The 13,895-nt window shown below is 54.1% G+C and overlaps 1 protein-coding gene across 13 annotated transcripts in view; it reads right to left on the minus strand.

The window, feature by feature from the left end:
• scrib (scribble planar cell polarity protein) overlaps positions 1 to 13,895 on the minus strand; it is a 346,569-nt gene that overhangs the window by 188,429 nt on the left and 144,245 nt on the right. The gene's annotated exons all lie outside the window — the stretch shown is intronic.

The following is a 13,895-nucleotide window of genomic DNA, read 5'->3' on the forward strand; positions in this document are numbered from 1 at the left end:
GAGGAGTCTAAGACCAGAGGACACAGCTTCAGAATAGAGGGATGTCCATTCAGAACGGAGATGAGGTATTGCTTTAGCCAGGTGGTGAGTGTGTGCAATTCATTGCCACAGACAGCTGTGGAGGCTAAATTGGTGGGTGTATTTAAAGTGAAGGCTAATGGGTTCTTGCACAATTAGGGTATTAAAGTTATGGTGATCATGGAGTTGAGACGGATAAGAAATCAGCCACAATGAAATGATGAAGCAGTCTTGATGGGGTGAATGGTCTAATTCTGCTCCACTGTCTTATGATTTCACACACACACAACCCCCGCACCCCCGTGATGGGGAGCCACTCACACGTATTAAATCACAGTAAGTTGACACCCCCAGCCAAAAAGACACACATGAAAGTTAGGCCGTTGCTCACTGACAATTAACAGTGACTGACCCAATTAACTACCTGTCCTCACCCCTTCACCTCCAGCAGCCACTCATCCCTGGCTCCAGCCTTGCTGAGGGAGATTGGAGTGAGGACAGAGGTCCAGCTTTGCCAACACCCCCTGCATCGCTCTCCTTCATCCCAAGAGCAGCCAGCGCTGCTCACCCACACCTATCATGATTCCGAGGTGGAGTGGCAGTTCAACCAGCACTTGAGCAAATCACTCCGTCACACAGCCCCACCTCCTCAGCTCACAGGGCACAGAGCAATCTGACAGGGCAAACACGAGGAACGCACAGTGTGCAGAGTTGGTAACTCCCAGATAGCACAAAAGCATGTCTGGTGTCAGAACAGTGGCCGTTCCCGGGTCAGTGCTTGGGACGGTCAATACAGTCATAGAAAAGTACAGTATGGCACAGAAACAGGTTCTTTTGCCCATCTATTCCATGCCAAAACCACTGAAACTGCCTACTCCCTTCACCAAGGTCTCCCATATCCCTACATCCATTTTAAAGGTGTATAAGATGATGAGAGGCATTGATCATGTGGACAGGCAGAGGCTTTTTCCTATTTCAGGCTAACACCAGAGGGCACATTTTTAAGATGTTTGGAAGCAGGTACAGAGGAGATGTCAGGGGTAAGTTTTTATGCAGAGAGTGGTGAGTGTGTGGAATGGGCTGCCGGCGACGGTGGTGGAGGCGGATACGATAGGGTCTTTTAAGAGACTCCTAGACAGGTACATGGAGCTTAGAAAAAGAGAGGGCTATAGGTAACCCTAGGTAATTTCAAAATTAAGTACATGTTCGGCACAGTATTGTGGGCCGAAGGGCCCGGATTGAGCTGTAGTGTTTCTGTGTTTCTATGTACTTATCCTAACTTCTCTTAAACATTCAAATTGAGCTCCCAAGCACCACAGTGCTGGCAGCTCATTACACGACCCTCTGAGTGAAGAAGTTACCCCTCATGTTCCCTTTAAACCACTCACCATTCACACTTAACCATGATCTCCGGTTCTAGTCCCATCCAACTTCAGTGTAAAAAGAAAACTTGCATTTACCCTATCTACAACGCTCATAACTTCCATCAAATCCCTTCCCAATCTTAGTGTCGGGGATGGTAAAGGTCCGGTCCAGGATCGGTGTCCAGTACCTGGACAATTTCTGGGACAGTCAGTGTCCAGGACGGTAGCAGTCTGATTCTGTGTCAGTGTCGAGGGTGGTTAGTGTCCATTCAAAGGAGGGTATCTAGGACAGTCAGTGTACGGAACAGGATCAGTGTAGGGACAGTTAGTGTTCTGTCCAAGGTCAGCGTCAGGTCCACGGTCAGAGTACAGAACAGTCACCAGTCAGTCCGGGGTCACAGTACGGAACCGTCACCGTTCAGTCCGGGGTCAGAGTACGGAACAGTCACCGTTCAGTCCGGGGTCACAGTACGGAACCGTCACCGTTCAGTCCGGGGTCAGAGTACAGAACAGTCACCGTTCAGTCCGGGGTCACGGTACGGAACCGTCACCGTTCAGTCCGGGGTCACGGTACGGAACAGTCACCGTTCAGTCCGGGGTCAGAGCACGGAACAGTCACCGGTCAGTCCGGGGTCAGAGTACGGAACAGTCACCGTTCAGTCCGGGCTCAGAGTACGGAACAGTCACCGTTCAGTCCGGGGTCAGAGTACGGAACAGTCACCGTTCAGTCCAGACTCAGAGTACGGAACAGTCACCGTTCAGTCCAGACTCAGAGTACGGAACAGTCACCGTTCAGTCCGGGCTCAGAGTACGGAACAGTCACCCGTTCAGTCCGGGGTCAGAGTACGGAACAGTCACCGTTCAGTCCGGGGTCAGAGTACGGAACAGTCACCGTTCAGTCCGGGCTCAGAGTACGGAACAGTCACCGTTCAGTCCGGGCTCAGAGTACGGAACAGTCACCCGTTCAGTCCGGGGTCAGAGTACGGAACAGTCACCGTTCAGTCCAGGGTCAGAGTACGGAACAGTCACCGTTCAGTCCGGGCTCAGAGTACGGAATAGTCACCGTTCAGTCCATGGTCAGAGTACGTTACAGTCACCGTTCAGTCCGGGGTCAGAGTACGGAACCGTCACCGTTCAGTCCGGGGTCAGAGTACAGAACAGTCACCGTTCAGTCCGGGGTCACGGTACGGAACCGTCACCGTTCAGTCCGGGGTCACGGTACGGAACAGTCACCGTTCAGTCCGGGGTCAGAGCACGGAACAGTCACCGGTCAGTCCGGGGTCAGAGTACGGAACAGTCACCGTTCAGTCCGGGGTCAGAGTACGGAACAGTCACCGTTCAGTCCGGGCTCAGAGTACGGAACAGTCACCGTTCAGTCCGGGCTCAGAGTACGGAACAGTCACCGTTCAGTCCGGGGTCAGAGTACGGAACAGTCACCGTTCAGTCCAGACTCAGAGTACGGAACAGTCACCGTTCAGTCCGGGCTCAGAGTACGGAACAGTCACCGTTCAGTCCGGGCTCAGAGTACGGAACAGTCACCCGTTCAGTCCGGGGTCAGAGTACAGAACAGTCACCGTTCAGTCCGGGGTCACGGTACGGAACCGTCACCGTTCAGTCCGGGGTCACGGTACGGAACAGTCACCGTTCAGTCCGGGGTCAGAGCACGGAACAGTCACCGGTCAGTCCGGGGTCAGAGTACGGAACAGTCACCGTTCAGTCCGGGGTCAGAGTACGGAACAGTCACCGTTCAGTCCGGGCTCAGAGTACGGAACAGTCACCGTTCAGTCCGGGGTCAGAGTACGGAACAGTCACCGTTCAGTCCAGACTCAGAGTACGGAACAGTCACCGTTCAGTCCGGGCTCAGAGTACGGAACAGTCACCGTTCAGTCCGGGGTCAGAGTACGGAACAGTCACCGTTCAGTCCGGGCTCAGAGTACGGAACAGTCACCGTTCAGTCCGGGCTCAGAGTACGGAACAGTCACCCGTTCAGTCCGGGGTCAGAGTACGGAACAGTCACCGTTCAGTCCAGGGTCAGAGTACGGAACAGTCACCGTTCAGTCCGGGCTCAGAGTACGGAATAGTCACCGTTCAGTCCATGGTCAGAGTACGTTACAGTCACCGTTCAGTCCGGGGTCAGAGTACGGAACCGTCACCGTTCAGTCCGGGGTCAGAGTACAGAACAGTCACCGTTCAGTCCGGGGTCACGGTACGGAACCGTCACCGTTCAGTCCGGGGTCACGGTACGGAACAGTCACCGTTCAGTCCGGGGTCAGAGCACGGAACAGTCACCGGTCAGTCCGGGGTCAGAGTACGGAACAGTCACCGTTCAGTCCGGGGTCAGAGTACGGAACAGTCACCGTTCAGTCCGGGCTCAGAGTACGGAACAGTCACCGTTCAGTCCGGGGTCAGAGTACGGAACAGTCACCGTTCAGTCCAGACTCAGAGTACGGAACAGTCACCGTTCAGTCCGGGCTCAGAGTACGGAACAGTCACCGTTCAGTCCGGGCTCAGAGTACGGAACAGTCACCCGTTCAGTCCGGGGTCAGAGTACGGAACAGTCACCGTTCAGTCCGGGGTCAGAGTACGGAACAGTCACCGTTCAGTCCGGGGTCAGAGTACGGAACAGTCACCGTTCGTCCGGGCTCAGAGTACGGAACAGTCACCCGTTCAGTCCGGGGTCAGAGTACGGAACAGTCACCGTTCAGTCCGGGGTCAGAGTACGGAACAGTCACCGTTCAGTCCGGGCTCAGAGTACGGAATAGTCACCGTTCAGTCCATGGTCAGAGTACGTTACAGTCACCGTTCAGTCCGGGGTCAGAGTACGTTACAGTCACCGCTCAGTCCGGGGTCAGAGTACGTTACAGTCACCGTTCAGTCCACGGTCAGAGTACGTAACAGTCACCGTTCAGTCCGGGGTCAGAGTACAGAACAGTCACCGTTCAGTCCGGGCTCAGAGTACGGAACAGTCACCGTTCAGTCCGGGGTCAGAGTACGGAACAGTCACCGTTCAGTCCGGGGTCAGAGTACGCAACAGTCACCGTTCAGTCCGGGGTCAGAGTACGGAACAGTCACCGTTCAGTCCACGGTCAGAGTACGGAACAGTCACCGTTCAGTCCACGATCAGAGTACGGAACAGTCACCGTTCAGTCCGGGGTCAGAGTACGGAACAGTCACAGTTCAGTCCGGGGACAGAGTACGGAACAGTCACCGTTCAGTCCGGGGTCAGAGTACGGAACAGTCACCGTTCAGTCCACGGTCAGAGTACGGAACAGTCACCGTTCAGTCCGGGGTCAGAGTACGGAACAGTCACCGTTCAGTCCGGGGTCAGAGTACAGATCAGTCACCGTTCAGTCCAGACTCAGAGTACGGAACAGTCACCGTTCAGTCCGGGCTCAGAGTACGGAACAGTCACCGTTCAGTCCGGGCTCAGAGTACGGAACAGTCACCGTTCAGTCCAGGCTCAGAGTACGGAACAGTCACCGTTCAGTCCGGGGTCAGAGTACGGAACAGTCACCGTTCAGTCCGGGCTCAGAGTACGGAACAGTCACCCGTTCAGTCCGGGGTCAGAGTACGGAACAGTCACCGTTCAGTCCGGGGTCAGAGTACGGAACAGTCACCGTTCAGTCCGGGGTCAGAGTACGTTACAGTCACCGTTCAGTCCACGGTCAGAGTACGTAACAGTCACCGTTCAGTCCGGGGTCAGAGTACAGAACAGTCACCGTTCAGTCCGGGCTCAGAGTACGGAACAGTCACCGTTCAGTCCGGGGTCAGAGTACGGAACAGTCACCGTTCAGTCCGGGGTCTGAGTACGGAACAGTCATCGTTCAGTCCGGGGTCAGAGTACGTAACAGTCACCGTTCAGTCCACGGTCAGAGTACGGAACAGTCACCGTTCAGTCCACGGTCAGAGTACGGAACAGTCACCGTTCAGTCCGGGGTCAGAGTACGGAACAGTCACCGTTCAGTCCGGGGTCAGAGTACGGAACAGTCACCGTTCAGTCCGGGGTCAGAGTACGGAACAGTGACAGTTCAGTCCGGGGTCAGAGTACGGAACAGTCACCGTTCAGTCCGGGGTCAGAGTACGTAACAGTCACCGTTCAGTCCGGGGTCAGAGTACGGAACAGTCACCGTTCAGTCCGGGCTCAGAGTACGGAACAGTCACCGTTCAGTCCATGGTCAGAGTACGGAACAGTCACCGTTCAGTCCGGGCTCAGAGTACGGAACAGTCACCGTTCAGTCCGGGGTCAGAGTACGTTACAGTCACCGTTCAGTCCAGGGTCAGAGTACGGAACAGTCACCGTTCAGTCCGGGGTCAGAGTACAGAACAGTCACCGTTCAGTCCGGGGTCACGGTACGGAACCGTCACCGTTCAGTCCGGGGTCACGGTACGGAACAGTCACCGTTCAGTCCGGGGTCAGAGCACGGAACAGTCACCGGTCAGTCCGGGGTCAGAGTACGGAACAGTCACCGTTCAGTCCGGGCTCAGAGTACGGAACAGTCACCGTTCAGTCCGGGGTCAGAGTACGGAACAGTCACCGTTCAGTCCAGACTCAGAGTACGGAACAGTCACCGTTCAGTCCAGACTCAGAGTACGGAACAGTCACCGTTCAGTCCGGGCTCAGAGTACGGAACAGTCACCCGTTCAGTCCGGGGTCAGAGTACGGAACAGTCACCGTTCAGTCCGGGGTCAGAGTACGGAACAGTCACCGTTCAGTCCGGGCTCAGAGTACGGAACAGTCACCGTTCAGTCCGGGCTCAGAGTACGGAACAGTCACCGTTCAGTCCATGGTCAGAGTACGGAACAGTCACCGTTCAGTCCGGGCTCAGAGTACGGAACAGTCACCGTTCAGTCCGGGGTCAGAGTACGTTACAGTCACCGTTCAGTCCAGGGTCAGAGTACGGAACAGTCACCGTTCAGTCCGGGGTCAGAGTACAGAACAGTCACCGTTCAGTCCGGGGTCACGGTACGGAACCGTCACCGTTCAGTCCGGGGTCACGGTACGGAACAGTCACCGTTCAGTCCGGGGTCAGAGCACGGAACAGTCACCGGTCAGTCCGGGGTCAGAGTACGGAACAGTCACCGTTCAGTCCGGGCTCAGAGTACGGAACAGTCACCGTTCAGTCCGGGGTCAGAGTACGGAACAGTCACCGTTCAGTCCAGACTCAGAGTACGGAACAGTCACCGTTCAGTCCAGACTCAGAGTACGGAACAGTCACCGTTCAGTCCGGGCTCAGAGTACGGAACAGTCACCCGTTCAGTCCGGGGTCAGAGTACGGAACAGTCACCGTTCAGTCCGGGGTCAGAGTACGGAACAGTCACCGTTCAGTCCGGGCTCAGAGTACGGAACAGTCACCGTTCAGTCCGGGCTCAGAGTACGGAACAGTCACCCGTTCAGTCCGGGGTCAGAGTACGGAACAGTCACCGTTCAGTCCAGGGTCAGAGTACGGAACAGTCACCGTTCAGTCCGGGCTCAGAGTACGGAATAGTCACCGTTCAGTCCATGGTCAGAGTACGTTACAGTCACCGTTCAGTCCGGGGTCAGAGTACGGAACCGTCACCGTTCAGTCCGGGGTCAGAGTACAGAACAGTCACCGTTCAGTCCGGGGTCACGGTACGGAACCGTCACCGTTCAGTCCGGGGTCACGGTACGGAACAGTCACCGTTCAGTCCGGGGTCAGAGCACGGAACAGTCACCGGTCAGTCCGGGGTCAGAGTACGGAACAGTCACCGTTCAGTCCGGGGTCAGAGTACGGAACAGTCACCGTTCAGTCCGGGCTCAGAGTACGGAACAGTCACCGTTCAGTCCGGGCTCAGAGTACGGAACAGTCACCGTTCAGTCCGGGGTCAGAGTACGGAACAGTCACCGTTCAGTCCAGACTCAGAGTACGGAACAGTCACCGTTCAGTCCGGGCTCAGAGTACGGAACAGTCACCGTTCAGTCCGGGCTCAGAGTACGGAACAGTCACCCGTTCAGTCCGGGGTCAGAGTACAGAACAGTCACCGTTCAGTCCGGGGTCACGGTACGGAACCGTCACCGTTCAGTCCGGGGTCACGGTACGGAACAGTCACCGTTCAGTCCGGGGTCAGAGCACGGAACAGTCACCGGTCAGTCCGGGGTCAGAGTACGGAACAGTCACCGTTCAGTCCGGGGTCAGAGTACGGAACAGTCACCGTTCAGTCCGGGCTCAGAGTACGGAACAGTCACCGTTCAGTCCGGGGTCAGAGTACGGAACAGTCACCGTTCAGTCCAGACTCAGAGTACGGAACAGTCACCGTTCAGTCCGGGCTCAGAGTACGGAACAGTCACCCGTTCAGTCCGGGGTCAGAGTACGGAACAGTCACCGTTCAGTCCGGGGTCAGAGTACGGAACAGTCACCGTTCAGTCCGGGCTCAGAGTACGGAACAGTCACCGTTCAGTCCGGGCTCAGAGTACGGAACAGTCACCCGTTCAGTCCGGGGTCAGAGTACGGAACAGTCACCGTTCAGTCCAGGGTCAGAGTACGGAACAGTCACCGTTCAGTCCGGGCTCAGAGTACGGAATAGTCACCGTTCAGTCCATGGTCAGAGTACGTTACAGTCACCGTTCAGTCCGGGGTCAGAGTACGGAACCGTCACCGTTCAGTCCGGGGGTCAGAGTACAGAACAGTCACCGTTCAGTCCGGGGTCACGGTACGGAACCGTCACCGTTCAGTCCGGGGTCACGGTACGGAACAGTCACCGTTCAGTCCGGGGTCAGAGCACGGAACAGTCACCGGTCAGTCCGGGGTCAGAGTACGGAACAGTCACCGTTCAGTCCGGGGTCAGAGTACGGAACAGTCACCGTTCAGTCCGGGCTCAGAGTACGGAACAGTCACCGTTCAGTCCGGGGTCAGAGTACGGAACAGTCACCGTTCAGTCCAGACTCAGAGTACGGAACAGTCACCGTTCAGTCCGGGCTCAGAGTACGGAACAGTCACCGTTCAGTCCGGGCTCAGAGTACGGAACAGTCACCCGTTCAGTCCGGGGTCAGAGTACGGAACAGTCACCGTTCAGTCCGGGGTCAGAGTACGGAACAGTCACCGTTCAGTCCGGGGTCAGAGTACGGAACAGTCACCGTTCGTCCGGGCTCAGAGTACGGAACAGTCACCCGTTCAGTCCGGGGTCAGAGTACGGAACAGTCACCGTTCAGTCCGGGGTCAGAGTACGGAACAGTCACCGTTCAGTCCGGGCTCAGAGTACGGAATAGTCACCGTTCAGTCCATGGTCAGAGTACGTTACAGTCACCGTTCAGTCCGGGGTCAGAGTACGTTACAGTCACCGCTCAGTCCGGGGTCAGAGTACGTTACAGTCACCGTTCAGTCCACGGTCAGAGTACGTAACAGTCACCGTTCAGTCCGGGGTCAGAGTACAGAACAGTCACCGTTCAGTCCGGGCTCAGAGTACGGAACAGTCACCGTTCAGTCCGGGGTCAGAGTACGGAACAGTCACCGTTCAGTCCGGGGTCAGAGTACGCAACAGTCACCGTTCAGTCCGGGGTCAGAGTACGGAACAGTCACCGTTCAGTCCACGGTCAGAGTACGGAACAGTCACCGTTCAGTCCACGATCAGAGTACGGAACAGTCACCGTTCAGTCCGGGGTCAGAGTACGGAACAGTCACAGTTCAGTCCGGGGACAGAGTACGGAACAGTCACCGTTCAGTCCGGGGTCAGAGTACGGAACAGTCACCGTTCAGTCCACGGTCAGAGTACGGAACAGTCACCGTTCAGTCCGGGGTCAGAGTACGGAACAGTCACCGTTCAGTCCGGGGTCAGAGTACAGATCAGTCACCGTTCAGTCCAGACTCAGAGTACGGAACAGTCACCGTTCAGTCCGGGCTCAGAGTACGGAACAGTCACCGTTCAGTCCGGGCTCAGAGTACGGAACAGTCACCGTTCAGTCCAGGCTCAGAGTACGGAACAGTCACCGTTCAGTCCGGGGTCAGAGTACGGAACAGTCACCGTTCAGTCCGGGCTCAGAGTACGGAACAGTCACCCGTTCAGTCCGGGGTCAGAGTACGGAACAGTCACCGTTCAGTCCGGGGTCAGAGTACGGAACAGTCACCGTTCAGTCCGGGGTCAGAGTACGTTACAGTCACCGTTCAGTCCACGGTCAGAGTACGTAACAGTCACCGTTCAGTCCGGGGTCAGAGTACAGAACAGTCACCGTTCAGTCCGGGCTCAGAGTACGGAACAGTCACCGTTCAGTCCGGGGTCAGAGTACGGAACAGTCACCGTTCAGTCCGGGGTCTGAGTACGGAACAGTCATCGTTCAGTCCGGGGTCAGAGTACGTAACAGTCACCGTTCAGTCCACGGTCAGAGTACGGAACAGTCACCGTTCAGTCCACGGTCAGAGTACGGAACAGTCACCGTTCAGTCCGGGGTCAGAGTACGGAACAGTCACCGTTCAGTCCGGGGTCAGAGTACGGAACAGTCACCGTTCAGTCCGGGGTCAGAGTACGGAACAGTGACAGTTCAGTCCGGGGTCAGAGTACGGAACAGTCACCGTTCAGTCCGGGGTCAGAGTACGTAACAGTCACCGTTCAGTCCGGGGTCAGAGTACGGAACAGTCACCGTTCAGTCCGGGCTCAGAGTACGGAACAGTCACCGTTCAGTCCATGGTCAGAGTACGGAACAGTCACCGTTCAGTCCGGGCTCAGAGTACGGAACAGTCACCGTTCAGTCCGGGGTCAGAGTACGTTACAGTCACCGTTCAGTCCATGGTCAGAGTACGTAACAGTCACCGTTCAGTCCGGGCTCAGAGTACGGAACAGTCACCGTTCAGTCCGGGGTCAGGGAACGGAACAGTCACCGTTCAGTCCGGGCTCAGAGTACGTAACAGTCACCGTTCAGTCCACGGTCAGAGTACGTTACAGTCACCGTTCAGTCCACGGTCAGAGTACGTAACAGTCACCGTTCAGTCCGGGGTCAGAGTACAGAACAGTCACCGTTCAGTCCGGGGTCAGAGTACGGAACAGTCACCGTTCAGTCCAGGGTCAGAGTACGGAACAGTCACCGTTCAGTCCATGGTCAGAGTACGGAACAGTCACCGTTCAGTCCGGGGTCAGAGTACGGAACAGTCACCGTTCAGTCCGGGCTCAGAGTACGGAACAGTCACCATTCAGTCCGGGGTCAGAGTATGGAACAGTCACCGGTCAGTCTCTGGCCACATTTTGTGCTTTGTGAGGGGCTGCATCAGGGGTGCCCCATGTCAGGACAGTTGTACTCAGCTTGCAGGGAGTCATTTCTGTGCCTTCTCTGCAAGAGGTTAACGGGTTTGGTTCTGCACGAACCAGACAGGAGGTTGTCCTGTCGGCTTACGCCAAAGATATCTTCCTTACGGTCACCATCCCGGTTGACTTACAGAGGACACAAGACTGCTAGCAGGTCTTCTCAGCTGCTTCATCTGCAAGGGTCAACGGGCCTCTTGGTGGGTCATTGGCAGGTCCATACCAAAGGGGCTGAGCACCATGCACCTCCTCTACTGAGCTCGACGGAGGAGGCCTGGGAAGCGAACTGGCTGGATCTGGAGACGAAGATTTCTGCCTGGCTGGAGCACTGGCCAAGCCTGTTTCGTACAATCTCGTACCGGGGGAGAGCTTTAGTTATCAGTCAGCTGCTTGCCTCCATAGTCTGGTACTGGCTCTCTGCATTTTTCCCACCCAAGATGTTCGTGTCCAGACCCAGAATAGGCTGGTGGACTTCTTCTGGGGCAATAGAGAGTGCTGGGTTTCTGCAGCTGTCCTGAGTCTTCCGATCAGGAGGGCAGCCAGTCCTTGATGTGCGTGCGTGACTCCCTGCCTCAGGACCCGACAGTGATACCTATACTGTGCCCACCCTGAGATGGTACACGCTGGCGATGTACTTTCATGTCTGTACTGTGTCCAGCCTCCAAGGTGGCACGCACTGTTGACACATTTTCTCCACCGGGGTCACTGCCTACAGGAGGACGAATGGATCCTGGCAGGCAGCGGCAGCCGTGCCATTCTGAGGGAACTACCCCGCTCTGAGGTGACTGGATAGAGGTGTATAAGATGATGAGAGGCATTGATCGTGTGGATAGTCAGAGGCTTTTTCCCAGGGCTGAAATGGCTAGCATGAGAGGGCAGTGTTTTCAGGTGCTTGGAAGTCAGTACAGAGATGATATCAGGGGTAAGTTTTTTTACACAGTGAGTGGTGAGTATGTGGAATGGGCTGCTAGCGACAGTGGTGGAGGCGGATTTAATAGGGTCTTTTAAGAGACTCCCAGACAGGAGTATGGAGCTTAGAAAAATAGAGGGCTATGTGTAACCCGAGGTAATTTCTCAGGTAAGGACATGTATGGCACAGTTTTGTGGGCTGAAGGGCTTGTATGGTGCTGTAGGTTTTCTATGTTTCTATATAATAGAGCAACAATTAGTGGTAAGTTAGAGGATTGGGAAGCTTTTAAAAACCAACAGAAGGCAACTAAAAGAAATCATTAAGAAAGACGGAATCCAAAAATAAGTTGGCCAATAATATTAAAGAGGAAAACAAAAGTTCTTTCAATTACATAAAGGTCAAAAGAGAGGCAAGAGTGGATATCAGACCGCTGGAAAACAATTCTGAAGAAGCAGTAATGGGGACAAGGAGAAGACTGAACAAGTATTTTGCATCAGTCTTTGGTGTGGAAGACACGAGCAATATAGTGGAAGTTCCAGATGTCAATGGTCATGAAGTATATGAAGTTACCAGAACTAGGGAGAAGGTTATTGGAAACCTAGTCTATATGGAGAGAAGTCAAATGGACCAGATGCTATACACCCCAGGGTTCCGAAAGTGGTGGCTAAAGAGATTGTGGGACATTAAAAATTATCTTTCTAGAAACACGAGAGGTTCCTGAAGACTAGAAAATTGCAAAAGTCATTCCACTCTTCATGAAGGGAGAGAGGCAGAAGAAAGAAAATTATAGACCAGTTAGTCTGACCTCAGTGGTTGGGGAAATAGTTGAGTCGATGGGATGTGGTTATGGGGTACTTGGAGGCACATGATAAAATAGGCTGTAGTCAGCAGCGTTTCCTCAAGGGAAAATCTTGTCAGACGAAACTGTTGGAATTCATTGAAGTGCAGAGTACCCCTCTGGCCATCACTCTAAACAATAGGTATATCACTTTGGACACTGTTGGGGGGCATAAGCAAACAGAAGAAAGTCACACTGGCCAGGTTCTGGCACCGTGCCTGTCTCTATGACTCAGAAGGGAAGGGGGGAGAATTCGTTAGAGGATTTGTTAGTTTGGAGAATGAACAGAAGTGGGCGAGGACAAGATTCCAGGATGGTATGTTGCTTGCGAGGATATCTCTTATCGAGTCCTCAACATTCTTAATGGGAGGGTGAACAGCCAGAAGTCGTGATCCCTGTGGGTACCAATGACATGGGTCAGATGCATGATGAGGTTCTGTAAAGGGAGTTCAATGAGTTAGGTGCTAAGTTAGAGGGCAGGACCTCCAGGGTTGTGGTCTGAGGATTGCTACCTGTGCCACGTGCTAGTGAAGCCAGAACAAGGAAGATTACACAGTTTAATGTGTGGCTAAGGAGTTGCTGCAGGAGGGAGGGCATAATATTTCTGGAACATTCGGCACTCTTCCAGGGAAGATGGGACCTGTACAGAAGGGAATGTTTGCACCCAAAATGTAGGGGGACTAACATCTTAGCCGGAAGGTTTGTTAATGCTGCACAGTGGAGTTTAAACTAAAATTGCAGGGGGATGCAAACCAGAGTGCCAGGACAGTTGTAGAGGCAGATGTAGTGAGATCTCAGCAAAGAGTTGGGAATCAAAACATTGAGCATGGTACAACTAGTGTCCTGAGCTGCCAATAAATATCATAGGAAAGCAGATGATAGTGCTGACAATGAGGTAGCTGGTTTACAGAGGCAATGTGTAGTAAGGAGAGACTGTTGATAGGGCAAAATTGCAGCCAACAGGATGAGTTGCAAAAAGTGGACAAAACTGAAAAGGGTGAGTATAGCACTCAAGGAGTTGTATTGACTGCACGCACTCTACGGAATAAGGTAGATGAACTTGCTGCACAGTTACAGATTGGCAGGGATGATGTTGTAGGCATCACTGAATCAAGGCTGAAAGGAGATGATAGCCAGGAGTATAATGTCCAAGGGTGTATCAAAAGGACAGGCAGGAAGGAAGAGCAGGCAGCATTGATAAAAATCAAATCAAATAATTAGCAAGAGGTTGGAATATGTTCAATCATTGTGAATAGAGCTAAAGCAGGGCAAGGGTAAAAAGAGGCTGATGGGAATTGTATACAGACCCCTAACAGCAGTGAGGATGTGGCCTACAAATTGCAATGGGAGATAGAAAATGCATTTTAAAACAGCAATGTTGCAGTAGTCACGCCGGACTTCAATCTGCAGGAGGAGTGGGAAAATCAGTTAGTGCTGGATTACAGGAGGGGGAATTTCTAGAGTGTTTACAAGATAAAGCAGCTCATGGTTGAGCACGCTGGGGATCAGCTATTCAGGA

This window comes from Hemitrygon akajei, chromosome 8, assembly GCF_048418815.1.
Source record: "Hemitrygon akajei chromosome 8, sHemAka1.3, whole genome shotgun sequence".
NCBI classification, from domain to species: domain Eukaryota; kingdom Metazoa; phylum Chordata; class Chondrichthyes; order Myliobatiformes; family Dasyatidae; genus Hemitrygon; species Hemitrygon akajei.